Source organism: Canis aureus, chromosome 11 (genome assembly GCF_053574225.1).
Source record: "Canis aureus isolate CA01 chromosome 11, VMU_Caureus_v.1.0, whole genome shotgun sequence".
Lineage (NCBI taxonomy): Eukaryota > Metazoa > Chordata > Mammalia > Carnivora > Canidae > Canis > Canis aureus.
In genome coordinates, this window is record NC_135621.1 from 18543796 (window position 1) to 18571292 (window position 27497).

Consider the following 27497-nt stretch of genomic DNA (forward strand, 5'->3'; position numbering starts at 1 on the left):
TTGTTTCTAATGGCTGAGTAATATTCCATTATATACATAAACAACATCTTCTTTATCCATTCATCTTGCGATGGACACCGAGGCTCCTTCCACAGTTTGGCTCTTGTGGACATTGCTGCTAGAAACATAGGGGTGCAGGTGTCCCGGCTTTTCATTGCATCTGAATCTTTGGGGTAAATCCCAACAGTGCAATTGCTGGGTCGTAGGGCAGATCTAGTTTTAACTCTTTGAGGAACCTCCGCAAACTTTTCTGGAGGGCTTGCACGAGTTTACATTCCCACCAACAGTGCAGGAGGGTTCCCTTTCTCCACATCCTCTCCAACATTTGTGGTTTCCTGCCTTGTTAATTTTCCCCATTCTCACTGGTGTGAGGTGGTATCTCATTGTGGGATCCATTCGTAGTTCCCTGATGACAAGTGATGCAGAGCAGTTTCTCATGGCTGCACTACAGTGTGCCTAAGTCCTTATTGACTTGCATTAAGGTTGTCTGGCATATTTCTCTAACTCTGATAAAAAATCTCACCATGAACAGTCTTACAGGTATTGAGAATTATGGGTATTATTTTGTATCTTCCTCGTTGTATGACATTTTTTTTCCAGCAGCATTCATCAACATCAGAATATCAAATTGCTGGGATCTGTCATACTGGGGATTTTCTGCCCAAGAAAGCAGAATAAAGAGATCTGGCATGAGAGCATAGACTTTGGGAAGAAAATCATTGAAATTAGGAATGATAGACTCTGAAGTGGGTGAGGAGAGAAATCAAGATGAAAGGAATCAGAATCAATAAGAAGAAAGGAAGGGTCAGTGGTTGTAGTCTCCATGAAGTAGGAACAATTCAGTGATTACATTGTAAGCTCAGGAAGTAGTAGTCAGAAAATGCAATGTATGAGTACATGATTTCAGAAGTGGGATCATTCTTGGGTACTGGAAAACACCAGGTATGGCCATAAGCAGCTGAGGTAGAATGGATGGGTGGATATTATTGATAAAGAAATCAAAGGAGAGGCCAAAGAATTGAATCTACATGGACACTGTCGATTCAACGGGATCATCTACGTATACGCTGACGTCACTCAAGATGATGGACTCAAGGGGTGCCAGGGTTGCTCAGTGCGTTGAGCATCTGCCTCTGCTCCAGATCATGATCCTGGGTTCCTGGGAGCAAGACACATGTCAGACTCCACACTGAGTGGAACATCTCCTTCTACTTCTCCCTCTGCCCCTCCTCAGCTTGTTCACTCTCTCACACACTGCCTCTACTCTCCCTCTCTCTCTCTCTCTCTCCCTCCCTCCTGCTCTCGCTGTCATTCTCTGTCTCTGTCTCTCTCTCTCTCTCTCTAGCTAACTCTCTCTAATAAATCAATATTTTTTTTGAAGAAGAAGATAATGGACTCAAGACTAAGACTTTGAGATAAGCGCAAGGTTTTCATAGAGAAAACGGGTATCTAGATCTGGAGTGCCAGGGAAATGGTGAGTAGCAAAGTTTCTATGGAACAAGAGATTTCCTAAGGAGGAAGGGGAATAATAGCTTGAAGGTGTCAGAAGAGACAAGGAAAACACTCTACATCTGCAACTCGAAGTACTGTAGAGTTTGGGAGGAAGGGTCCCTAAAAAGACATATGCAAAGGAAGCAGTATTTTCATGGAAAATGCAGGTTACAGTTAAAGCCAGGAGATTCAAGAAACAGAAAGTCCTGAAACCGTCTAAGGAAACAGGGAGTTTTCCAGCTATTCATCTAGACTTCTTAATAATATCACTGATAGGGATCCCTGGGTGGTGAAGTGGTTTGGCGCCTGCCTTTGGCCCAGGGCGCGATCCTGGATACCCAGGATCTAATCCCACGTCAGGCTCCCGGTGCATGGAGCCTGCTTCTCCCTCTGCCTGTGTCTCTGCCTCTCTCTCTCTCTCTCTGTGTGTGACTATCATAAATAAATTTTAAAAATTTAAAAAAAAATAATAATATCACTGATATTCATGGAGTGTTCTAAGTGATGTAGGAGGGCTTTGGAGAAGGGAATAAGTTAAGTATCTGGTGGCATGTACTTCCCACATTACCCACACCTGCTTCTGATGCATTGGACCCCTATCACATTTCTTCTGTCTGCTATTTCCTGGGATCACTCTCCAACCTCGCACCCGGGGCCATGCCCATGGCTGGTGAGCCTGCGTACGTGCCCAGAGGGAGGGGCACAAACATATCATAATGGGCTTTGAGCCAGGGGATGATGCACGGCCTAGCTTGGGACATAAATAATGGGGTAAGTCTGAGCTTATGTCCAGTTACTCATTTGGTCAAGATGAGTAACTAGCCAAAGGCCGTTGGAGACATGACAAAAAAGCTGCCTCGGGTTTCTTCTTCTCGACCCCAGGCTCCACCTACGCACTCTATTCCGTCCTCCTCTCCACCCCAGGCTCCACCTATCCACTCTATTCCTTCCTCCTCTCCACCCCGAGCTCCAACTCCCCACTCATTTCCTTCCTCCTCACGACACCGGGCTCCACTTACCCACTCTATTCCTTCCTCCCCTCAACCCCGGTGTCCTCCTATCTACTCTATTCCTTCCTCCTCTCATTGTCCGAGGAAGTTTCCTCTTGTGTGTAACTCTTTTCATCCACAGAATACTCTCCAGCGTCGGCCACCTCTCTCAACTCATAAGCCTATCTCTTTCCCTCCTGTTCATAGTGCTGTCCCTCCTTGCCGCCCTAACGTACAGGTTTCCCCACCCAAATATTGCTCTATTCCTTCCAAAACCTCCAGCCCCCGCTCCTTTTCTCCCGCTACTGTTCTCCGTTACTCCAGTTTGTTCTTTGCTCCTACTCCCCCTCCCAGCCCTAAGTAGACGTTAAAGTCTTATCCTCCCCAACATTCCAGCCAACTCCATCCAGACCTCCGTGATACACAAATCCTATCCTGGAGAGATGATTTCCCTGTGAGTGGGACGGTTCTGATATCATCCAGAATTGCCAGAACAATCGATCCGCAGGAGCTTCACTTGGTGAATGTTGGGAACTCAAGACAAAGCCAATCAACATTTAGCTCGGAGGGTAACCCTTGTCCAGTTGGTGTTTTCACCCACAACATGGTTATCGTATTATTCTGTGTATGTTATCTTCATCCTTGTAAATCGCCTTCAGATGCCAGAGATACCTTTACAAGATCGTCTCTGCCAAAAACCAGTTTCTTTCCTCTCTTTCCTACTTAGACGGCCTGAATGAATTCTACATTTATAACTGGTTTCTCCATGGAATTTGGACTGTGACCACCGAGCAAACAGCAAGACCAGGGACACAAGGTAGAGAAGAGTGAGTGGAAATCATGTCATCTGAAATCTACACGGGTGAGTCCTATTGATCTGCCCTTGATGAAAGTGAATGCCGGAATGGGTGACCTCTAAGAACTCCCACACAAGCACAAAACCCCTATTATAGACATAGAAGGATACAAGATTCCTTGGTCCGGTTCCTACAAGTCTCTATTGTTCTGCACCTTAGGATTTGTGGAAATGGACTAGGGACTTTTTTGCCTTTGAGAAATTCCTCCTGCAAAAAGGAAGGGGGCCCTCCATTATGATCTCATTGAAGCTCTGACCATTGAACCCCTGAATTCCAGAAAATGGCAGGCACCAAAGCCTAGAAGGAAAGTATACATGCCTATCCTTTCCAGATGATAGCATCAAATAAACAGATTATATATATATATCTATATCTATAGATATATATATTTACTATATATATGTATATTTATATATATATATATATCTTAAAATCGGCAACATAAAGCAATATATAGATTCAGTGGAAGATCACTCAAAATTCTAACACATATCTTCAGGAAACGTGAGGAGTTGATTGTACTTTACAACGACAGGCCAAAGAGCCAAGAATACCCATGACTCCTTTAAGAACTCGTAAGAATAATTTTGCTACTACCGATACCAGACTTACCACAGGAGCCAAAAATCCTTAGCTCTTGCCTTTCTACCTTTCTATTGTGGGGCGTGGTCCTCTCACCCCATTCTAACTCTAGTCCGGGCGGGTGTCTCTGCCACAGGCCTGCCTCAGGGGAATTGGGGCAAAGAGCTCAGTTCTCAGAAATCAAGGGAAGGAGGGAGGTGTGGACCGAAGGCGAGAGAGGAAGGGAGGAATGCAGGAAGTGATGGAAGGAAGGAAGGAAGGAAGGAAGGAAGGAAGGAAGGAAGGAAAGATAGGAAGGAAGGAAGGAAGGAAGGAGGGAAGGAAGGAAGGAAGGAAGGAAGGAAGGAAGGAAGGAAGGAAGGAAGGAAGGAAGGAATAGGCAGGGAAGGAAGGAGGGAGAGACGGAAGGAAGGAAGGCCTTAGTAAAAAGCTCCTCATTTACTGGAGCTTCTCTTCGCCTGTGGGGCATCACTCCGTGGAGAGCAGACTGGGAGACCAAAGGGTCCAGCGGGGAAGCCCAACCTCCACAAGGGGAGCTGAGCCTGAGAGAGCTCCATCAGCCCCAATGTAACTTAGGGCCCCCTCTACCCCACTCCAATAGCAAATCTTCTGGCACCCCTCCCGGACATGAGACCACACCACTCACACTGTGGGGACACTGGGGAAGCCACACTCAAACACCCCCAACTTCTGCCCTCCTGGTAAATTTGAGGAAAATGGATCCATTCAGTTAATTGTGTAAGTTAATCTTACAGCTTCTCTAAGATGGACGTGTCAGATTGCTTGCTGTTGCTTCTCCGTGTAACCACGTCAATGACATCCATTCTTTCATCCTATGATGGTGTGCTGAGCCCCTGGGGTGTGCTGGCTCAGGCCCCACGGACTTGGAGCCCAAGTCGCCCTCCCTCCCCTGGGGCGTCCTTCTGATGCCCACGATCTCCTCTCTGGGTCAGCCCGGAACGTGATGACCACAGGCTGTACCATGTCAGGGTGCATAGCGATATCGCGATCCACAACGCTAAAGTGTGGAGCTTGGGAGAAGATGATCCCCACGCGGAGTGTTCAACGCCCATCTCAGCCTCATTCCTGAAACCCAGCCTGTGTGCTGCGTGGATAAATAAAGATGACTTTCAAGCGTCAGTCGGACCTTTCCTTTGTGGAGCCTCACATTTTTCTGCCCTCATGCACTGGTTCAAATCCTTCATCTTGGGCATGCCTGCGTGGCCCAGCGGTTTAGCACCTGCCTTCGGCCCAGAGCGTGTTCCTGGAGTCTTGGGAAGGAGCCCCTTATCCGGCTCCCTGCCTGGAGCCTGCCTTCCCCCTGCCTGTGTCTCTACCTGTCTCTCTCTGTGTCTCTCGTGATTAAATATATACAATGTTTAAAAAGTACGTAGTGTCCATCTGAAGTGTATACTATCCACTGATTTCTTTATCTCAATGACTCCATTTTTCTTTCTGGGGTTGGTTTCGTTGTTTGTTTCTTTTGGCATCTGTTCTTCAGTGTCTTGTACCTTTTAATAGAATTTCACGTTTTTGTTCTACGCCTTTCATGACATGAAATTATTGGTGAAGTGTTTGTGTAAATAAGCCCTTTTTTATACCTGTTGACCATCCCTCACATGGATTGTTTGCTCGTCTGTTCCCTTATTCTGGAATGTGAGCTCACCTTCAGCGGGGCTTTCGTTGTGACCTGAACCATGGTGGTGCTCCTACAGCGTGATAGATTTTGTATTTTAATACAATCCCTATCAAAATACCATGGACTTTCTTCAGAGAGTTGGAACATTTTATTTAAGATTTGTGTGGAATCCGAAAAGACCCTGGATTGCCAGGGGAATATTCAAAAAGAAAACCAGACCTGGGGGCATCATAATGCCAGATTTCAGGTTGTACTACAAAGCTGTGGTCATCAAGACAGTGTGCTACTGGCACAAAAACAGACACATAGATCAATGGAACAGTACAGAGAAACCAGGAGTAGATTCTCAACTTTATGGTCAACTAATATTCGACAAAGGAGGAAAGATTGTCCACTGGAAAAAAGACAGTCTCTTCAGTAAATTGTGCTGGGAAAATTGGACATCCACTTGTAGAAGAATGAAACTAGACCACTCTCTTTCCCCATACACAAAGATAAACTCAAAATGGATGAAAGATCTAAATGTGAGACAAGATTCCATCAAAATCCTAGAGGAGAACACAGGCAACACCCTTTTTGAACTCGGCCACAGTAACTTCTTCCAAGATTCTTCCATGAAGGCAAGAGAAACAAAAGTAAAAATGAACTATTGGGACTTCATCAAGATAAGAAGATTTTGCAAAGCAAACATACCGTCAGCAAAACTCAAAGACAACTTACAGAATGGGAGAAAATATTTCCAAATGTCGTATGAGATAAAGGGCTAGTATCCAAGATCCATAAAGAAATTATTCAGCTCAACACCGAAGAAACAAACAATTCAATCATGAAATGGGCAAAAGACATGAACAGAAATCTCAGAGGAAGAATGGGAGAAAATATTTCCAAATGTCGTATGAGATAAAGGGCTAGTATCCAAGATCCATAAAGAAATTATTCAGCTCAACACCGAAGAAACAAACAATTCAATCATGAAATGGGCAAAAGACATGAACAGAAATCTCAGAGGAAGACATAGACATGGCCAACAAGCACATGAGGAAATGCTCTGCATCACTTGCCATTTGGGAAATACAAATCAAAACTACAATGAGATATCACCTCACACCAGTAAGAATGGTGAAAATTAACAAAGCAGGAAATCACAAATGTTGGAGAGGATGTGGAGAAAGGGGAACCCTCCTGCACTTTTGGTGGGTATGTGAACTGGTGCAGTCACTCTGGAAAACTGTGTGGAGGTTCCTCATAGAGGTAAAAATAGATCTGCCCTACAATCCAGCAATTGCACTGCTGGGGATTTACCCCAAAGTTACATATGCAATGAAATGCTGGGACACCTCCACCCTGATATTTATAGCGCTATGTCCACAATAGCCAACTGTGGAAAGAGCCTTGGAGTCCATCAAAAGATGAATGGATAAAGAAGATGTGGTATATGTATACAATGAATATTACTCAGCCATTGGAAACGACAAATACCCACCATTTGCTTCGACGTGGATGGAACTGGAGGCTATCATGCTGAGGGAAATAAGTCAATCGGAGAAAGACATACATTATATGGTCTCATTCATTTGGGGAATATAAAAATAGTGAAAAGGAATAAAGGGGAAAGAAGAAAAAATGAGTGGGAAATATCAGAAAGGGAGACAGAACATGAAAGACTTCTTACTCTGGGAAATGAACTATTACTCAGCCATTAGACACGACAAACACCTACCATTTGCTTTGAGATGGATGTACCTGGAGGGTATTATGCTGAGTGAAATAAGTCGATTGGAGAAGGACAAACATTATATCGTCTCATTCATTTGGGGAATATAAAAAATAGTGAAATGGAATAAGGGGAAAAGAGAAGAAATGAGTGAGAAATATCAGAACGGGAGACAGAACATGAGGGACCCCTAAGTCTGGGAAATTAACAAAGGCTGGTGTAAAGGGAAGTGGGCACGGTGTGGGGGTGAATGGGTGATGGGCACTGGGGTGGGGCACTTGATGGGATGAGCACTGGGTGTTATGTTATATGTTGGCAAATTGAGCTCCAATAAAAAAATAATTACTATGAATGTAAATTGACAAAACACTCTGATGAAAAGACATAGGGTGACAGGGTGGATTCACAAACAAAACTCTAAAAAATAAAACAAAACAAACTAAACTCTTTCAATCAACAACAGCAACAGCACCAACAAAAGGAAACAAGTTTCACTTATATGCTGACTATTAGAGATTCACTTCAGATCTACAGACACCTGCTGAATGATAGTGAGCAGATGGAGAAAAATATTTATCACTCAAGAGGTTGTCTGAAGAAGGCAGGAGTAGGAACACTTCTTCCAGACAAAACACACTTTAAAATGGAGCGTGTAGTAAGAGACAAAGAAAGACATTATGTAATAAAGTGGAGACCTCACAGCAAGAAGATTTAACAGTTTTAAATATATGTACACACAACATAGGGAACACTTGAATACATAAAGCAATTAGGCTTTAAGGAACTAATTGACAGTAATACAACAATAGTAGGAGACTTTAACACCTCTCTTACATTAATAGAGTGATGACCCAAACTGAAAATCAAAAAGGAAACAATTACTTGGACTAATGCACTGGTTCAAACTTGTTCAAACAGCAGAATACTCATTCCTTTCAAGTGCACGTGGTACCTTCTTCAGCATAGGTCACAGATCAGGCCACAAAACAAGTCTGAGAAATTAAAAAACATTGAAATCATACCAAGCATCTTTTCTGAGCACAATGCTGTGGAACCAGAAATCAATCCCAAGAGAAAAAAAATGTAAAAAAACACATACACGTGGTTTACACCATGCTAGTAAACAATGAATGCATCAAAGGAAAACTCCAAGAAGACTGAAAAAATTACATGGAAACAAATAAAAATGGCAAGACCATTGTCCAGCATCTTTGAGAGACAGCAAAATGGATCCTAAAGAAGGAAGGTTACTGCAATACAGACCTACCTCAAACAAAAATCTCAAACCACATATACCTACACTAAAGGACTCTTAAAAGAACAGTAAATAAAACCAAAAAACAGCAGAAGGCCACAAGTACTAAAAATTAGAGCTGAAATATATGTTACAGAAACAAAAGTAAAAACCAGTAGAACAGATTAACGAAACCACTATCTAGTTCCTTGAAGCTCAACACAATGATAATCTTGTAGCTAGACTCATGAAAGAAGAAGGGAGAAGCACTCAAACAGAATCAAAAAGGATAAAGGAGAAATTACAGCCAATTCCATACATTCATTAAATGATTGAAACAGAATATCATGAAAAACTATTGGCCAGCATATTGGACAACCTACATGCAGTGGATAAATTCCTAGAAGTCTAGAAGCTACAAAAACTGAAGGAGGAAGTAGGTGAAAAGTTCAATGGACAGAATACCAGCAAGGAAATTGAGTCAGTAATAAAAATAGCCAACAAACAAACGTCCAGGACCAGATGGCCTCACAGGAATTTCGACCAAACACTGAAGGAGTGGTAACACCTGCTCTTCTGAAATTCTTCAAAAAAAAAAAAAAAATCAGGCCCGAGGGAGGGGCCTATTCAGTTTTGCTGTTACCTCAATTGATTAGGCAAATTGTACCTGTTGCGGTTTGTGCACAAAAACTACTTAAAATGGTCGATTTTGTCTGTCTTCTATACCTTCCGTTTCATTGTTAAGGGCATATATATAAAATTTTTTAAAAAGTTTTATGGGTAAACCTTTAAAATACCTTCCAAAATTTTGGTAACCTGAATCTTTGACGTTTCATGTATATTGAAATTCGATTTACAACCCACAGTATAACAGCCAGTACTTATCCCAACAGGTGACCTCTCAGTTCCCATCACCCAGTCACCACATGCCCCCCGCCCACCTACCTTTCCCCAACCCTTTGTTCATTTTACAGAGTTAGGATTCTCATGGTTTGTCTCCCTCTCTATTTTTCCCATTCATTGCCCTCCTCCCCCCAATAATCCATTTACTAGTACTTATATTGCCCAAATGAATGAGAACATATAATGTTTGTCCTTCTCCGATTGACTTACTTCACTCAGCATAATACCCTCCAGTTCAATCCACGTTGAAGCAAATTGTGAGTATTTCTCATTTCCAATGGCTGAGTAATATTCCATTGTATACGTAAACAACATCTTCTTTATCCATTCATCTTTCGATGGACGCCGAAGCTCCTTCCACAGTTTGGATATTGTGGACATTGCTGCTATAAACATCAGGGTGCAGGTGTCCCAGCGTTTCATTGCATCCGTATCTTGGGGGTAAATCCATAACAGTGCAATTACTGGGTCATAGAGCAGGTCTATTTTCAACTCTTTGAGGAACCTGCACACAGTTTTCCAGAGTGGCTGCACCAGGTCACATTCCCACCAACAGTGTAAGAGGGTTCCCTTTTCTTTGCATCCACTACAACATTTGTGGTTTCCTGCCTTGTTAATTTTCCCCATTCTACCTGGTGTGAGGTGGCATCTCATTGTGGTTTTGATTTGTATTTCCCTGATGGCAAGTGATGCAGAGCATTTACTCATGTGCATGTTGGCCATGTCTATGTCTTCCTCTGTGAGATTTCTGTTCATGTCTTTTGCCATTTCATGATTGGATTGTTTGTTTCTTTGGTGTTGAGATTAATAAGTTCTTTATAGATTTTGGAAACTAGCCCTTTATCTGATACATCATTTGCAAATATCTTCTCCCATTCTGTAGGTTGTCTTTGTTGACTGTATCCTTTGCTGTGCAAAAGCTTCTTATCTTGATAAAGTCCCAATAGTTCATTTTTGCTTTTGTTTTTTTGCCTTCGCGGATGTATCTTCCAAGAAGTTACTGTGGCTGAGTTCTAAAAGGGTGTTGTCTGTGTTCTCCTCTAGGATTTTGATGGAATCTTGTCTCACATTTAGATCTTTCATCCATTTTGAGTTTATCCTTGTATAGGGTGAAAGAGAGTGGTCTAGTTTCATTCTTCTGCATGTGGAGGTCCAATTTTCCCAACAGCATTTATTGAAGAGACTGTCTTTCTTCCAATAGATAGTCTTTCCTCCTTTATTGAATACTAGTTGACCATAAAGTTCAAGGTCCACTTCTGGGTTCTCTATTCTGTTCCATTAATCTATGTGTCTGTTTTTGTGCCAGCACCACAGTGTCTTGATGACCACAGCTTTGTAGTACAACCTGAAATCTGGAATTGTGATGCCCCCAGTTATGGTTTTCTTTTGTAAAATTCCTCTGGCTATTTGGGGTCTTTTATGATTCCACACAAATCTTAAAATAATTTGATCTAACTCTCTGAAGAAAGTCCATGGTATTTTGATAGGGATTGCATTAAACGTGTATATTGCCCTGGGTAACATTGACATTTTCACAATATTAATTCTGCTAATCCATGAGCATGGAATATTTTCCCATCTCTTTGTGTCTTCCTCAATTTCTTTCTTTGGGTAGGTTTATTCCGAGGAATCTTTGGGTAGGTTTATTCTGAGGAATCTTATGCTTTTGGGTGCAATTGTAAATGGGATTGACTCCTTAATTTGTCTTTCTTCAGTCTCATTGTTAGTGTTTAGAAATGCCACTGATTTCTGGGTATTGATTTTGTATCCTGCCATGCTACCAAATTGCTGTATGAATTTTAACAATCTTGGGGTGGAGTCTTTTGGGTTTTCTATGTAGAGTATCATGTCATCGGCGAAGAGGGAGAATTTGGCTACTTCTTTGCCAATTTGAATGCCTTTAATGTCTTTTTGTTGTCTGATTGCTGAGGCTAGGACTTCAAGTACTATGTTGAATAGCAGTGGTGAGAGTGGACATCCCTGTCTTGTTCCTGATCTTAGGGGTAAGGCTCCCAGTGCTTCCCCATTGAGAGTGATATTTGCTGTGGGCTTTTCGTAAATGGCTTTTAAAATGTTGAGGAATTTTCCCTCTATCCCTACACTCTGAAGAGTTTTGATCAGGAATGGATGCTGTATTTTGTCAAATGCTTTCTCTGCATCTAATGAGAAGATCATATGGTTCTTGGTTTTTCTCTTGCTGATATGATGAATCACATTGATTGTTTTACAAGTGTTGAACCAGCCTTGTGTCCCGGGGATAAATCCTACTTGGTCATGTTGAATAGTTTTTTTAATGTACTGTTGGATCCTATTGGCTAGTATCTTGTTGAGAATTTTTGCATCCATGTTCATCAGGGATATTGGTCTGTAATTCTCCTTTTTGGTGGGGTCTTTGGTTTTGGAATTAAGGTGATGCTGGCCTCATAGAACAAATTTGGAAGTACTCCATCTCTTTCTATCTTTCCAAACAGCTTTAGTAGAACAGGTATGATTTCTTCTTTAAACGTTTGATAGAATTCCCCTGGGAAGCCATCTGGCCCTGGACTCGTGTCTTGGGAGGTTTTTGATGACTGCTTCAATTTCCTCCCTGGTTATTGGCCTGTTCAGGTTTTCTATTTCTTCCTGTTCCAGTTTTGTTAGTTTGTGGCTTTCCAGAAATGCATCCATTCCTTCTAGATTGCCTAATTTATTGGCGTATAGCTGTTCATAATATGTTTTTAAAATTGTTTGTATTTCCTTGGTGTTGGTAGTGATCTCTGCTTTCTCATTCATGATTTTATTAATTTGAGTCTTCTCTCTCTTCTTTTTAATAAGGTTGGCTAATGCTTTATCTATCTTATTAATTCTTTCAAAGAACCAACTCCTGGTTCTGTTGATCTGTTCCACAGTTCTTCTGATCTCGATTTCATTGAGTTCTGCTCGAATTTTAATTAACTCTCTTCTTCTGCTGGGTGTAGGATCTATCTGCTGTTTTTTCTCTAGCTCCTTTATGTATAAGGTTAGCTTTTGTATTTGAGTTCTTTCCAGTTATTGGACGGATGCTTCTATTGCGATGTATGTCCCCCTCAGGACTGCTTTTGCTGCATCCCAAAGATTTTGAACGGTTGTATCTTCATTTTCATTAGTTTCCATGAATCTTTTTAATGCTTCCTTAACTTCCTGGTTGACTCTTTCCTCCTTTAGCAGGACGGTCTTTACCATCCACGTGTTTGAAGTTCTTCCAAACTTCTTGTTGTTATTTAGATCCAATTTCAAGGTATTAAGGTATGAGAATACACAGGGGATGATCTCAGTCTTTTGGTATCGGTTCAGACCCGATTTGTGACCCAGTATGTGGTCTATTCTGGAGAAAGTTCCATGTGCACTTGAGAAGAATGTGTATTCAGTTGAATTTGGATGTACAGTTCTGTAGATATCTGTGAAATCCGTCTGGTCCAGTGTATCATTTAAAGCTCTCGTTTCTTTGGAGGTGTTGTGTTTAGAAGACCTTCGAGTATAGAAAGCGCTAGATTGAAGTCATCAAGTATAAGTGTATTCTTATCTAAGTATTTCTTAACTTTGGTTATTAATTGATTGATATATTTGGCAGCTCCCACATTCGGGGCATATATTTTGAGGATTGTTAAGTCCTCTTGTTGGTTAGACCCTTTAAGTATGATATAGTATCCCTCTTTATCTCTCACTACAGTCTTCGGGGTAAATATTAGTTTTTCTGATATAAGGATGGCTTCCCCCTGCTTTCTTTTGAGGACCGTTTGAATGGTAAATGGTTCTCCAAACTTTTATTTTCAGGCTGTAGGTGTCCTTCTGTCTAAAATGAGTCTCTTGTAGACAGCAAATAGATGAGTCCTGCTTTTTTATCCAGTCTGAAACCCTGCGCCTTTTGATGGTGTCATTAAGGCCGTTCACGTTCAGAGTTATTATTGAAAGATATGAGTTTAGTGTCATCATGATATCTATTCAGTCCTTGTTTTTGTGGATTGTTCCACTGGACTTCTTCTTAAAGGGAAATTTGAAGAGTCCCCCTTAAAATTTCTTGCAGAGCTGGTTTTGAGGTCACATATTCTTTCTGTTCCTGTCTGTCTTGGAAGCTCTTTATCTCTCTGTCCATTCTCACGAGAGCCTTGCTGGATAAAGTATTCTTGGTTGCATGTTTTTCTCACTTAGGACCCTGAATATATCCTGCCAGCCCTTTCTGGCCTGCCAGGTCTCTGTTTGAGGTCTGCTGTTACCCTAATACTTCTCCCCATAAAAGTCAGGGATTTCTTGTTCTTGCTGCTTTAAGGATCTTCTCTTTATCTTTGGAATTTTTAAGCTTCACTATTAAATGATGAGGTGTTGACAGGTTTTTATTGATTTAAGGGGGGGATCTCTCTATTTCCTGGATCTGGATGCCTGTTTCACTTCCCAGATTAGGAAAGTTTTCAGCTATGATTTGTTCAAATCCATATTCTTGACCTCTGTCCCTTTCAGCGCCCTCGGGAACCCCAATTAAAAGTAGGTTTTTCTTCCTTGGGCTGTCATTTATTTCCCTTAATCTATCCTCATGGTCTTTTAATTGTCTCTTTTTTCCTCAGTTTTCCTCTTTGCCGTCAACTTGTCTTCTATGTCACTCACTCGTTCTTCCACCTAGTTAACCCTCGTCCTTAGGACTTCTAGTTTGGGTCGCATCTCATTCAATTGATTTTTAATTTCTGCTTGATTAGATCTAATTTCTGCAGTCATGAAGTCTCTTGAGTCCTTTATGCTTTTTTCTAGAGCGACCAGTAGCTTTATAATAGTGCTTCTGAATTGGCTTTCTGACATTGAATTGTAATCCAAATTTTGTAACTCTGTGGGAGTGAGGACTGTTTCTGATTCTTTCTTTTGAGGGGAGGTTTTCCTTCTAGTCATTTGCCTCAGTGCAGAGTGGCCAAAAACAAGTTGTATTGGGAAAAGGCGAAAAAGAGAGGAGAGAAAGATGGAAAGAAAAGAGAAAAAGCAAAAAGAATAATGGAAGAAAAAGAGAAAAAAGAGAAGAAAGAAAGAAAGAAAGAAAGAAGAAAGAAAGAAAGAAAGAAAGAAAGAAAGAAAGAAAGAAAGAAAGAAAGAAGAAAGAAAAGGGTGGGTGAAGGAAACAGAAATCAAAAAGAAAAAAACACGGGGGAGTATCTTCTGATTCTGTATTCTTTTTTTTTTTTTTTTTTATTTTTTTGATTCTGTATTCTTTAATTCCCTTGACTTCCCCTGGATCTTGTCCGTCTAGCCGGTCTTCTGGGGAGGTGCCTGTTGTGCTGGTTTTCAGGTGTTACCTCTTGGGGGAGCTGTTCTGCCCCCTGCCTGGTGCAGGGCTCAGTGGGTGTTCTTTACTCTGTGAGGCCCCAGGAGGAACTACCACAGTGGCGGCGGCCAGCTCTGGAGCCCTGGATTCAGCTCCCGCAGTAACTATGGAGCTCTCAGCCTGCAGAGGCCTGGATGCTCCGCGGACGGGCCTGCTGATCTGCTCAGCTTGGAGCAGGAGTGTCCTTGCTGTCCTGGGCTCTCCTGGCCTCTGCCTGTCCCAGAGAGAGGTCGGATCTTGGGCTGTGTCCCTGGTGCCCTGTGCTCCCGGGTCTGTGCTGTTGGATTGGCTCTCCCAGCCAGCCGGGCAGCCCCCTCTCCGCGGAGCCTCCGCCTGAACTCCTTGGAGCTGCTGCAGGGGCTTCGCATCCCCCTCTCCTCGAGCCGCCACCCGATCCCATCCGAGCTGCTCCCAGGTCAAGCCGTGTACGCAATGCAGCCCTTTATGGAGCTCGGCTCACTCTCCCTGGGGCACAGGTATCTATAAGTGTCCCAGGGAGTCTGAGGGCATCCCCACCCCTCCTGGGGTCCCGCTCTAACTCCCTGCGAGTGCCTTTCCTCCCGAGAAGATTGGTGCAGCTCCTGCTTCTCCAGGATGGTGCTTTCCTGTCCAGGGGGCACTCGCCTGGCCTTAGCCCGGCTCCTGGCGGGTCCCTCCCCCTTGGATGTCTTTTGTTTCTTTCTTTTTTTCCAGTCTTCCTACCTTGATGGAGCATGAACTCTTCTCACTGTAACATTCCAGCTGTTCCCTCTTTAAATCTCAGGCCGAATTCATAGATTTTCAGAATGATTTGAAGGTTATCTTGGTAATTTGGTGGGGCAGGTGACTTGGGGACCCTACTCTTCCACCATCTTGCCACTCCTCCCAACCCATGACATCGGAGGACCTTTGCTTTAGACACAGGTTCAGAAACCAGGATTGAATTGCTATGTAGGGAGATACCAGATGTTGTATGGAGATAGATTAGTCTCTCTTCTTCCGTCTTATTGTATTCATTTAATCTGAGGTTGAGGGATAAACAGAGCACAGAAGATGTTTAGGGCAATGAAAATATTCTGTATGCTAATATAATGATGCATATGTGTCCTTGCATTTTCCAAACCCATATAGTGTACAGCACCAAAGGTGAGCCTTAAGATAATAATGGATTTCACTAGGAATGATGTGTCAGTGTAGACTCTTCAGTTTAAGCAATGTGCCTTCTGGTGAGGGATATTGATCATGAGGGGGACCGTGTGTGGTGGGAGCTCTTATATGGGAATTCCCTGTACTTTGTCTCAATTTTTCTGTGAACCTAAAAGTGCTCTAAAAAATAAAATCCTAAAAAAAAAGTAATATTTCAAAAAATAAGTGGAGTTTGAAATAGGTTAATTCTAAGTTATAGGTTATTGCAGGAGCGGTGGTAAAATAGATGTGCTGGTTAGACATTTTTTATTCAGATGTTAACAAACAGGAAATAGGCCAGACTTATTCCCCATTTTATATTCCTGTTGAAACTTCATAATCATCAATTAATTAAACTTCTTTGATTTTTTATTGTCTAATTATGATCTGTTTTTATAATGTCTTTGGATATTTTCATTTCAGGTTTCTCTACTGAAATTTTCAGTTATTTGACTCCATAGATCCTGGTCAACAGCAGTTTTTATGTTGCAGGGTGCAGTGTCTAGGTCTATGCAGGCTTCAGATAGACTTATGACAGAGCTCAGGGACATATACAATCACATAGGTATAAAGCAGGTAAGGACCTCTGGATCTCTGCTCTCCTTAATGCTGTTTTTAATTTTCAGAGAGGAAAACTTCAGTTCTTATAACTAGATAGAAGCAGAAAGGCTTATCAACTTGATTTTAGGAATGTAAAATGTAGATTTACTCAAGTAAGTCAAAGATGTGGAAGGTAAAGTAGGATGAGTTTACTTGTTTATTTGTTCTTTTGATTTTTGAAAATTGTTATCTTAAAAAGTATTTGTCTTCTTGCTGATGGGGATTAACTCATGATTTTTATCTTCTGGGAAAACTATTAGTAATATCTGCTTTAGAAAGGAAATAAGATACATAGATACATATATATTATGATGTATATAATTATGTATATATATGTATATATATATGATTATATGAACAAAGAACTGTTGCTGAGTTGATTTTTTCCTTTTCTTTAAACAACAGAATCAACTTTTATTGTGTATTTATGGTCTAACTTTAAAAATAGGTGGGTTTAAAAAATATGTGGGATTTTTAGTTCATTTCATCATTTATTCTTTCTTACCCATTGTGACTTAAATATTGTGGAATCTCAATACTTGAAGTAAAGTTCCTTTTTATTGTCACAGAGATTCTAACTGTATTGAATAAGGGAAACAGTTGAACTTTAATATGTTTGAAGGTAGCTTTGTGATCCATTCAGTAATTATCAGAGTGACCAAATATAAATCATTAGAGCTCACTTAAATTAAAACAAGAAAAAAAATTTTTGCTTTAGGGTTTTAAGGTAAACCATCCTTGTGTCTGAGTTATTAGATGTTTTGTGATCCTGTTTTTTAAAAGAAATCTAAAAGTTTATCTGTAGAAAACCAATAAAGTACAGTTAAGTACTTACCTATGGGTTTACTTTTAAATGTTAAAAATTCCTGTTTTTATAGCATTGTAGTACATTAAAATTAATAATCAGATATTACATGGAATTGGTTAAATTATGGTATATGAATAAAATAATTTTCCATTGAGTTATTTAAAAATTTAAGATAGACTCCTTATATACTAAGTTGAAAAGATGCCCTGGGAAGTCGAAGAAAGATTATAAACCATGTAGAGGGATTCCATTTTTTTCTTTTTATAATTTTCTTTTCCCTGGAGTTCAATTTACCAACAGATAGCATAACACCCAGTGCACATCCTGTCAAGTGCCCCCCTCAGTGCCCGTCACCCAGTCACCCTAACCGCCCCACCTCCCTTTCCACTACCCCTTGTTCATTTCCCAGAGTTAGGAGTCTCTCATGTTCTGTCACCCTATCTGGTAATTTCAATCATTAAAGATTTATTCATTTTTGAGAGACACAGGCAGAGAGAGAAGCATGCTCCATGCAGGGATCCTGACGCAGAACTCGATCCCGGGTCTCCAGGATCATGCCCTGGGATGAAGATGGCGCCAAACTGCTGAGCCACCAGGACTGCCTGGGATTCCATTTTTATAAAAATACTTGCATGTGTTTAGAAGAATATTTAAGGACATATGATTTCGCATAATTTTTTCCTCCCACTCACAATTAATGGTAACACTTTCTCAACTCCTTAAAGAAGCCTTTTCGTTGATGGCTTTAATTATCTGTTAAGAGCCTAAGCTATTCAGGTCCAATGGCAAAGTATTTACAATATAGCTTAATTGTTTTGTGTTTTTATTTATTTTTTGTTTTGTGTTTTAACTCAAAATATGTAGATTTCATGATTGTCTAACGTGTTCATTTACACTGAAGTAATAATTAAAAAGAGCAAATAAAGAGTAACCTAGGGGCACCTGGGTAGTTCAGTTGGTTAAACATTTGATATCTTTTTTCTGCTTAGGTCATGATCTCAAGGTCACAGGATTGATCCCCACATCAGGCTCCGGGCCATTTTGGGATTCTCTCTCTCCATCTGTCCCTTCCCACACCTATCTCCCTTAAAAAAAGAGAATCCTACATGTTCTGTATCTTTACAGGGATTTATTCAGTGAGACCCATAAATGACAGTTTATATGACTGGCATGTTAAACTACAGAAGTAAGTCCCTCTTCTATTGCTAACCCAGTCTTCGTATGATGGACCATCACAGTGGAAATCTTTTTCCCTCTGATTTGATACCTCTATGATATGGTTTCTACTTAGAACTGTTTCTAGCCTGCCTGATCTCTGTGAAGAGGTCTGCTGTTAATCTAATATTTCTCCCCATATAAGTTAGGGATCTCTTGTCTCTTGCTGCCTTAAGTATTTTCTCTTTAGCTTTGGAATTTGCAAGTTTCACTATTAAATGTCGAGGTGTTGAACAGTTTTGATTGATTTTAGGGGGTAATCTCTCTATATCTTGGAACTCATGCCTGTTTCCCTCCCCAAGATAGGGAAGTTCTCAGCTATGACTTGTTCAAATGCACTTTCTGATTCTCTGTCCCTTTTGGCACCCTCTGGAACCACAATTAATCGTAGCTTTTTCCTTCTGAGGCTGTCATTTAATTCCCTTATGTTTCCTCATGATCTTTTAATTGTTTTTCTCTTTTTCCTCAGCTTCCTTCCTTGCCATCACTTGTCTTCTATGTCACTCACTCGTTCTTCTACTTCATAAAACCTCATCCTTAGGACCTCTGGTTTGGATTGCATTTCATTTAATTGATTTTTAATTTCTGCCTGATTAGATCTGAATTATGCAGTCATGAAGTCTTTTGAATCCTTTGTCCTTTTTTTCCAGAGCTACCAATAACTTTTTAATTGTGCTTCTGAACTGGCTTTCTTTAAAAAAAATTGGAGTTCAATTTACCAACATATAGCATGACACCCAGTGCTCAACCCGCCAAGTGCCCCCCTCAGTGCCCATCACCCAGTTACCCCAACCCCCAGCCCACCTCCCCATCCACTACCCCTTGTTCATTTCCCAGAGTTAGGTGTCTCTCATGTTTTGCCACCCTCACTGATATTTTCACTCATTTTCTTTCCTTTCCCTTTATTCCCTTTCACTAATTTTTAGCCTCAGTTTTCTTATATGCAGAGCAGGAGCAACGATGCCTAACTTCACAAAGCCTTTGAATGTAGTCAAAACTCAATACATATTGATTTGAAATGCCTTTTCCAGAATGCCATGTAATTGGAATTGTACCGTTTGTAAATTCTTCCCCTTAAGAATGGAGTTTCTTTCAGTTAGTAGTATATATTAAAATTTATTCCAGGTCTTCTTTATGGCTTGATAATCCATATCTTTTTAGTACTGAATAATATTCTATTATCTGGATGTGCCACAGTTTGTTTCTCCATCCACCTACTGAAGGACATGTCAGTTTCTTTCGACCTTTGGCGGTTATGAATAAAGCTGCTAAAAGCATCTCTGTGTAAGCTTGCATGGGCGCTAATTTTCAACTTCTTTGTGTAAATATCGATAACCTGATATTCCCTTATTGACATATCAACAGAAAAAAATCATTTACTGGCTTATTTTACAAATACAACTGACCCATTAATTCATAACTCTTCATTGCTGCTTCAATCAGAGTTATTGATCCAGATTGAACCAGAACCCCATTTTCTCATTAACTAAGCCAATATTTACAAAGTTTCTCACAAGATTCTGAACATAGAACCAGAGATAGAGGGAGAAATCAGCTGTCACCTTTAAGACTATTCCAGAAACACAGACAAGGGAGTAAAGGAGTACAGTACAAAGGAATGAACAAGAGTGAACAGATGTGAATAGAATACAAAGGCAGGTTCTCCATGGTGAGGCTGCCTTAGGAAAGGATGCGAGAGGAGGCAAGATGGCAGGTCAGCCTCTGAGCCTCCCTTGACATCACCCCTTACCCCCTACAGTTATGGCTGTGCTCCACTCTCCTGAAGCACTGCACCTTGACGGACTTGCATGATAAACCATCTCTGTCTTCCAACAGTGGAGACTGAATTCACACAAGAGGAGACTGAAGGGAAATAAATGGAGCAGCAACAACCATTTTGCATGTAAGATCAATAGGCATTAGTGACTGATATAGTGGCAAAATTGAGAGGAAAGATGAACTCTTAGCATAAGCCTGGGGTATGTATGTGTATCTATAGGTGGATATATAAAGACATACATGGGCATGTAACTTCTTGAGGACAATTGGATGTGACTGTGGCCATGATTTTTAATCAGGTGATGTGAAGATCATGTCCTAGAGGTTGACATAATGACATGATGCTTCTCTGCTCATTAGTCAGGAAAGATTTTTTTGTATGTTTGTTTTTTTGTTTTGTTTTGTTTTACTTATTCTACTGGGGATAAGATGAGTAGCTTGTGATACATTTATTTAACATGACCAGTCCTTTACTTTGGCTTCTCTGAGCAGCCCCTGCCAACTTATCCTGCTGATCAGAAGTGATAGCAACCTGGACTCAGTGAACCTACCCCTGGAAATCCAGAAGAATCATTTCCCTTCTTTTTCTGCATCACCCAGAACAGATCGCTCTGATTAAGCTGTGTGGCCAGGCTCAGTCCCTATTCACAGCTCCATCGAATGTAATTGATTTGAGACTCCTCCCTACAAATGTGCTGATTCCTTAAATGACCTAAACTCTGTAAGCCTCAGCTCCCTATTCTGTACAATGGGGGTAATGATTACACTTACTTTCTAGGACTGGTGGTAAGGGATAACATGATATAAAGCATAGTAAGGATTGAGCCAAGCGCCTGGTACACAGCAAGTGCTCAGGAAATGTGAACCATCATTACTATGCGTCAAGGGAGAAGTGGGTCCAGAGATCCTGCAAGGGAAATGCCACGGGACCCAGGTCTCAGAGCTTGTTCCCTCCTTATTCTTCCTAGGGGGCCAGGGTGTGGAAATGAGAGCAGCATCAGAACAAGGACCAGCAGCCCAGGGCTCCACCCTGTTGTGCAGCCAACTTACCAGGTACTTTATTCTTGCCTCTTATTTTATTCTCTCTGGATCTCAGTTTCCTCATTTACAGAATGGATCATTGGTCTCTGACATCATGTGAATATCTGGGGCTTTAGACCACAAGAACAGAGGCAGTTCACAAGTTGGAGAGGTCACAGGTGGTGCAGACAGAAGGGAGGCACATTCTGGGCAAACCTCAGAGGTGATGCTGCAGGTAGCACGACACCTGTGTCTACAAGGGGAGCAGGAGAAGAAAGGGTACTCTGATAGGTCAGGTTGCCAGGGAAAGTGCCACACTGGAACCCAGCTCTCCGTGCTCTGAGGCAACCCAGCGAGAACCCCTCGGTGGGCGGCCCCACAGGAGATACTTCACCAATGGCGATGAGTTGTGCTTTGGACGTAGGCACATGCAATTCTTCTATATTTCAATTGGGACACAATAAAGAAAGGTTGTCTTTATGTAGGCGAGGAGACCTAGGGCAGCTGTGAAGAAATGCACCAGGGAGGAGACCTTGGTCTTGTCCCAGAAAAGCTCCAGACTAAGGAGGAAGGAGGTGTGTTATTTACACTGCAAATACTACATAGACACTGAGAACGAACCGTGGTCACTGAGGATACCTCGAGGAAGTCATCAAAAGAAAGCACCAAACGCTGATGAGCCTGTGCCCACCGCTTACCAGCCTATGTCCTGAGTCAGTCTCATAACCTCTGAGACTTGGTCCTTGACCCCCTGGGTTCTGTGGAGTGGTCCTGGGCAGGACCCCAAGCATTGCTTGGCCATGGTGCAAACCTCTCAGCTCTCTGACGTCACTCGCACATGACAGTAGTTTACAACCTCACAGAGAGGGACTAAGCTCTCTTGTTTGCATGTGGGTTAGATGTGGGGAAGGGCAATGAAGTCAGGTTTGGAAACTTGCCTCATCTCTAGTCCTCTATCTTTCCCCAGGAACCATAGTACAAACAGGACTCATATCAGAGGTACGTTGATTCTCCCCATACTGTGACCTTGAACAAACCCCATGATGATGATCTGATGAGGTGGCAGGGTTAGAGCTCTCTCTAACTTTGAAAGGCCTATAGTCATAGTGCAGCTTCATTATGATAGCCCCTAAAGACCTGTCAATTCTTCTCTGGGCATCACCACCATAAGGTGTTTGCCTGAGGCTGCTCAAGTACATCTTAGGGCATAGGTTGGATCCAGGAGCTTGGGCAGGAAAGTGGAAACTGCTCCCACACTGGTCCCTAAAAGGATGCTCTCCAGGCATTGCCATGACTAGGCTGCTTTCTGGAAACACGACCTCTAAGGCACCGGGGGCTCTCCTCTACAAAAGGCTTCTTTGGTATGTAGGCTCAGTTTGCCAGGGAACCCCTATCACCTAGAGTCCCCTTTGGTCTCCTTTTTGCATTGTCAATTTGAAGGTAGGATTTGTGGTTTCAGAGAACACTTTACATCTGGAGACACACATGAAATTTTAGCCTAGAGAAGAACTTATGGCTTGGAGCTGATTCCCCAGCTGATGGGCTCCTCGAGGATGATTTCCCCAGTGTTTTTGCCAGGAAGCTGGACCATTTCTTTGGCTCATCTTTGAATGACAGAAGGTTGTTTTGTCTAAGAATCCATCTTTCCAGGTGCCTCAGTCTCCCAGATGCAATTCAAAGGTGAAGCCTTGGGATGCGCGGTTGGCACAGGGTTTCAGTGTCTGCCCTCAGCTCTGGGTGCAACCCTGGGATCCTGGGATAGGGTCCCACAATGGGCTCCCTGAAGGGAGCCTCCTTCTCCCTCTGCCTGTGTCTCTGCCTCTCTCTGCATCTCATGAATAAATAAGTAAAATCCTAAAAAATACACAAACAAATAAAAAAAAGTGAAGTCTTTCGGATACATGACCTCTTCCATTTTGAACACCATATTCTCCTGTCCCGAAACCATGATGTTTTGTTTATAAGTTGATCGTGACACTTTTACTTTCTGGCCATGTCCTGTTGCCATTTTTGTATGTGATTTACCTCCTCCCCAATATTCTAGTGCTCTGAGGACAGGGATCCTCTTCATCTTCTTCATACCTTCTGTGGTAAACTCTGCCCTGCATCCAATGAAAAGCACAGTAGATCCAAACCACCAGTAAGAGGCCTTACCCCATTTGGTATCCAGCAGTAGTTTATAAACAAATCTCAGTGGTTTGTCTCATTTAAGCTCCTTCGAAATCCCCTCACCCATAGCTCTTGAGCACAGGGGCCATGACTCACCATCATGACTTTTTATTTCCAGTTCTCAGGACATAATTTCTGGCACATAAGGAACATACCACAACTGGTTAGTGAGTGGATTCTGAAGGGGTTGTCCCCAGTAAGGAGGAGAGAAAACAGAGGCCTACTGAGTTTCAACGAACACTTAGGGTTAAGTGTGTTAAAGGCTGGACACAAATTCAGGTCTTCTGATTCTAATGGCAACACTTTTTTCTAGTAGAAGAGAATCCAGTAAGAGCTACAATTATTCTAAGGCTATGATTACGTGTCTTAGCCTCCTTGATGATGAGAAAGCATGACCTTTCCCACTGGGCCTCCTGGCCTGTCTTTCCATCCCAGCGCAAACATCGCTCGTTCTTGGATACTAATCCCAAGGCCAACCAGAACTTCCTGACAAGTGGGCCATGGTGTCTTGTTCTGAGGACAGGTTCACACATAGGCTGAGGTCTGAATTCCTCACCCCTCAGGGACCCCCACATGGTCACCTCTCGGCAGCCAAGTGCAGCCTCCCCAATTGATCCTGGCTTGGCTTCACAATTCTACCCTACTCCACATATACCTGCCATCAAATAGAACAGGGATGAAGCAAGCATCACCCATACCTAACACACACCCCTAAATAGCCCTTGTTCACAGAATCCCTTCTCTAGACAGGTCAGAGACAGCTTTCCTGGTTGTCTCCTTCAGGAGCCCGGGCTGTGGGGCACCCTCTTTGACTCATTTAAACTAAATCTCACTTAAATCTCCCTCTTTCCGTTCCCCAGACAACATCCCATGTGGGATGCCTCCTCGCACCCAAGTTATCCAACCCTGCAGACACTTAGACAACACAGTGAGACCGATCTGGGCTTAATTTCAGCTTCATCAGATACCAGCGGCGTAGCCTAGGTAATCTCATATTTAGTCCTTCTGTCCATCCACTTCCTCTGTAAAATGAAGACAGATTGGAATGAAAACACATACATGCAGCATTTAGCAAAGTGTCAGGCAGGTGTTGTTTCCTTGTCACCATGATTGTGATGACCAGGATATCGCTATCATCTGAAAACCTCCATCCAGATTCATCAGTTTGACAAAATCAGATACCATGAGATAAGAATGCAAGACCATGATGAAAGATCCCTGGACAACAACAAGCAAGAAGCTAACCAAGCCTCTATATTTAAGCATCCAGGTTACACTTCAGTCAAATATACCACTTAGGTAAACACAGAATGTGGGAAATTCTATAGGCGCAAATAACCCCCTGTCAACACAATAAAAGGCATGGGAAAAGGGGAAGTGTGAGAGGGTTACAGCCCAGAAGTGCAATGTGTCCATCTTCTATGGATCCTGATTAAATACACCGACTGTAGGAAGGATTCTTTTTTTAAAAAAAATAAAATCAAGAAATTTGAACATAAGCCAAGTATTGATGTTAAAGCATTGTTAGAAATCTTATTAGATGTGATTGTAGAATTGTGGTCATGATTAAAATACTTATTATCATAGGGTCTCCCAGATGGCTCACTCTGTGAAGCATCTGCCTTGGCTCAGGTCATGATCTCAGGGTCCTGAGATCAAGCCTCACATTAGGCTCCTTGCACAGCAGAGAATCTGCCTCCCCTTCTCCATCTGTGTCTTTCTTTCTCATTCTCTCTCTTTCTCTCTCTCTCAAATATATAAGTAAAATCTTAAAAAATATGTATTATCATAAATACATATTGAAGTTTTCCTCAGATAAAATTAATATAATGCCTGGGATTTGCTTTAAAATCTGCAGGAGGAAAGGAGAGTGAGCAGGTTAAATAAGATGGATGCACGTATATACTTTGAAGCTGGCAGATGAGTGCATAAGGTTAAATGGAATGTTATTTAATATTCTTTTTAAATTTTATTTATTTATTTATTTATGAGAGACACACACAGAGAGGCAGAGACACAGGCAGGGAGGGTAGCAGGCTCCATGCAGAGAGCCTGATGCAGGACTCGATCTCAGGACCACAGGGTCGTACCCTGAGCTGAGGGCAGACGCTCAACCACCAAGCCACCCAGGTGCTCCCTTAGTATTCTTCCTACTTTTGTGTATTATTGAAAGTTTCTGTAATGAAATAGAGATAAAAGTAAACAAAGCTCTCCCTGACGTGACTCTCCAAAGTCCTCCATTTATGACACAACAGCATACACTCTGGGGAAGCTTTTCCAGATGCAGGAATCAGAGGGCATTGGCTCCCACAAGCTCTCAATCCACCAGTGCCACCATATCTGCAGCCTGCCATTCAGGCCTCTACACCAGCCCCTGACCCATTCAACCACATACTAGACAAACATAATCTCTGGCCAGTGACTTAACCCTTGTGAGCCTCAGTGTCTCTTCTCAAAAATGGAAATGGTGGGGCAGCCTGAGTGGCTCAGCGGTTTAGCTCTTTAGAGGGCATGGGTGAAGAGCATTGGGTGTCTTACACCACTGATGAATTATTGAACACTACACCTGAAACTAAGGGTGTGCTATATGTTCACTAGTTGAATTGAAAAAAAGAACAGAAACACGAACCTCTGAGGGCTCAGGGAGCCAAGCACTCACAGGCCCATGTGCAGAGCACTGATGGCATGAAGAAGGCGGGCCTGGTCGTGTTTGGTGTATGGAATATAGCTCGGGCCAAGATACCTCCTCCTTCCCGTGAGTCTCTGGGAATCCTGGCTTCAAGATTCTCAGATAAAAAATGCATCATTCATTGAAGTGAACACGAAATTGAGAGTTCTCAGCTCTGCAAGTTTGACAATGGGCCTTGAAATGGGAAATCTGAGCCAACTGAAAATCTTTGTTCAAGAATTTGTAGATTTTGGGATGCCTGGGTGGCTCAGTGGTTGAGCGTCTGCCTTTGGCTCAGGGCATGATCCTGGAGACCCAGGATCAAGTCCCGCATCGGGCTCCCTGCATGGATCCTGCTTCTCCCTCTGCCTGTGTCTCTGCCTCTCTCTCTCTCTCTCTCTCTCTGGGTCTCTCATGAATAAATAAATAAAACCTTTATAAAAAATAATTTGTAGATTTTGATGCCAAGTGTATTTTATCAGCTTCCTACAGTTCTGATAAGGAATGAACCCAAGGAGCCAAAAGGAGCTGCATTTGACCTCTGTGGGTTCAGATGCCGCCACAGGGGCTAGGGATGGAGATGCAGCATGAGCAGAGGCTGAAGCCTGTTGTTGGCCACTGTCTCAGAAGAAGAGGCTGCACATGGAGGACTGTAGGTCTGGCAGTGTCAAGCCTTGTAGGTCATGGTAATAATTTTGATTTGTATTTAAAGTGATGGGGAGACTTTAGAAAGTGACACAATCTGATTTTCAACTATAAAAAGACCAGAATTGGGCAGCCCCAGTGGCTCAGTGGTTTAGCGCCACCTTGGGCTTGGGGTGTGATCCTGGAGACCCGGGATTGAGTCCCATGTCGGGCTCCCTGCATGGAGCCTTCTTCTCCCTCTGCCCGTGTCTCTGCCTCTCTCTCTCTCTCTTTCTGTCATGAATAAATAAACAGAATCTTTTTTTTTTTAAACAGAATCTTTTAAAAAATAACAATAAAAAAGAACAGAACTCGTATCTTTAATTAGCTATAATTAGGTCATTATAAAATTAATAAAATCAACGAAGCTCTTAGATGAGGTGGCTTCTGTAATGAGCCTGTATGAGGGATATTTGCTTAGCCTCAAGGGCCAGCAGAGTAATACAACAAGTCACACTCATGACCTGGCCACCTCTTGACGGGGCATCCCCATCAGAGGCCCTGACGGAAGATGCAGGCCTCCTGGACCCCAGGATGGTGAAGGCTTCATGAATGTGGATGCTGCTCAGTAACCTTATCCTTTTTCCAGTTTCTGCAAAGGGTCGTTTAGCAGACGTTGCCCGCTGTCCAGGTGTTTGTGACACGCAGGCAGGTCCAGCTG

The 27497-nt window shown here is 42.3% G+C and overlaps 1 long non-coding RNA gene across 4 annotated transcripts; it reads left to right on the plus strand.

Annotated features, from left to right (window-relative positions):
- The first annotated feature begins 2269 nt into the window (after positions 1-2269).
- Positions 2270-26552, plus strand: LOC144323452 (uncharacterized). Of its 4 annotated transcripts, none has more exons than XR_013388879.1 (6): positions 2270-3105; positions 3208-3342; positions 20276-20419; positions 21264-21348; positions 22283-22314; positions 24345-26552. It is a non-coding gene; the product is annotated as an uncharacterized LOC144323452 (long non-coding RNA). The 4 variants fall into 4 exon arrangements; XR_013388881.1 differs by having other exon boundaries at positions 20353-20419; XR_013388880.1 differs by lacking the exon at positions 22283-22314.
- Positions 26553-27497: the final 945 nt, after the last annotated feature.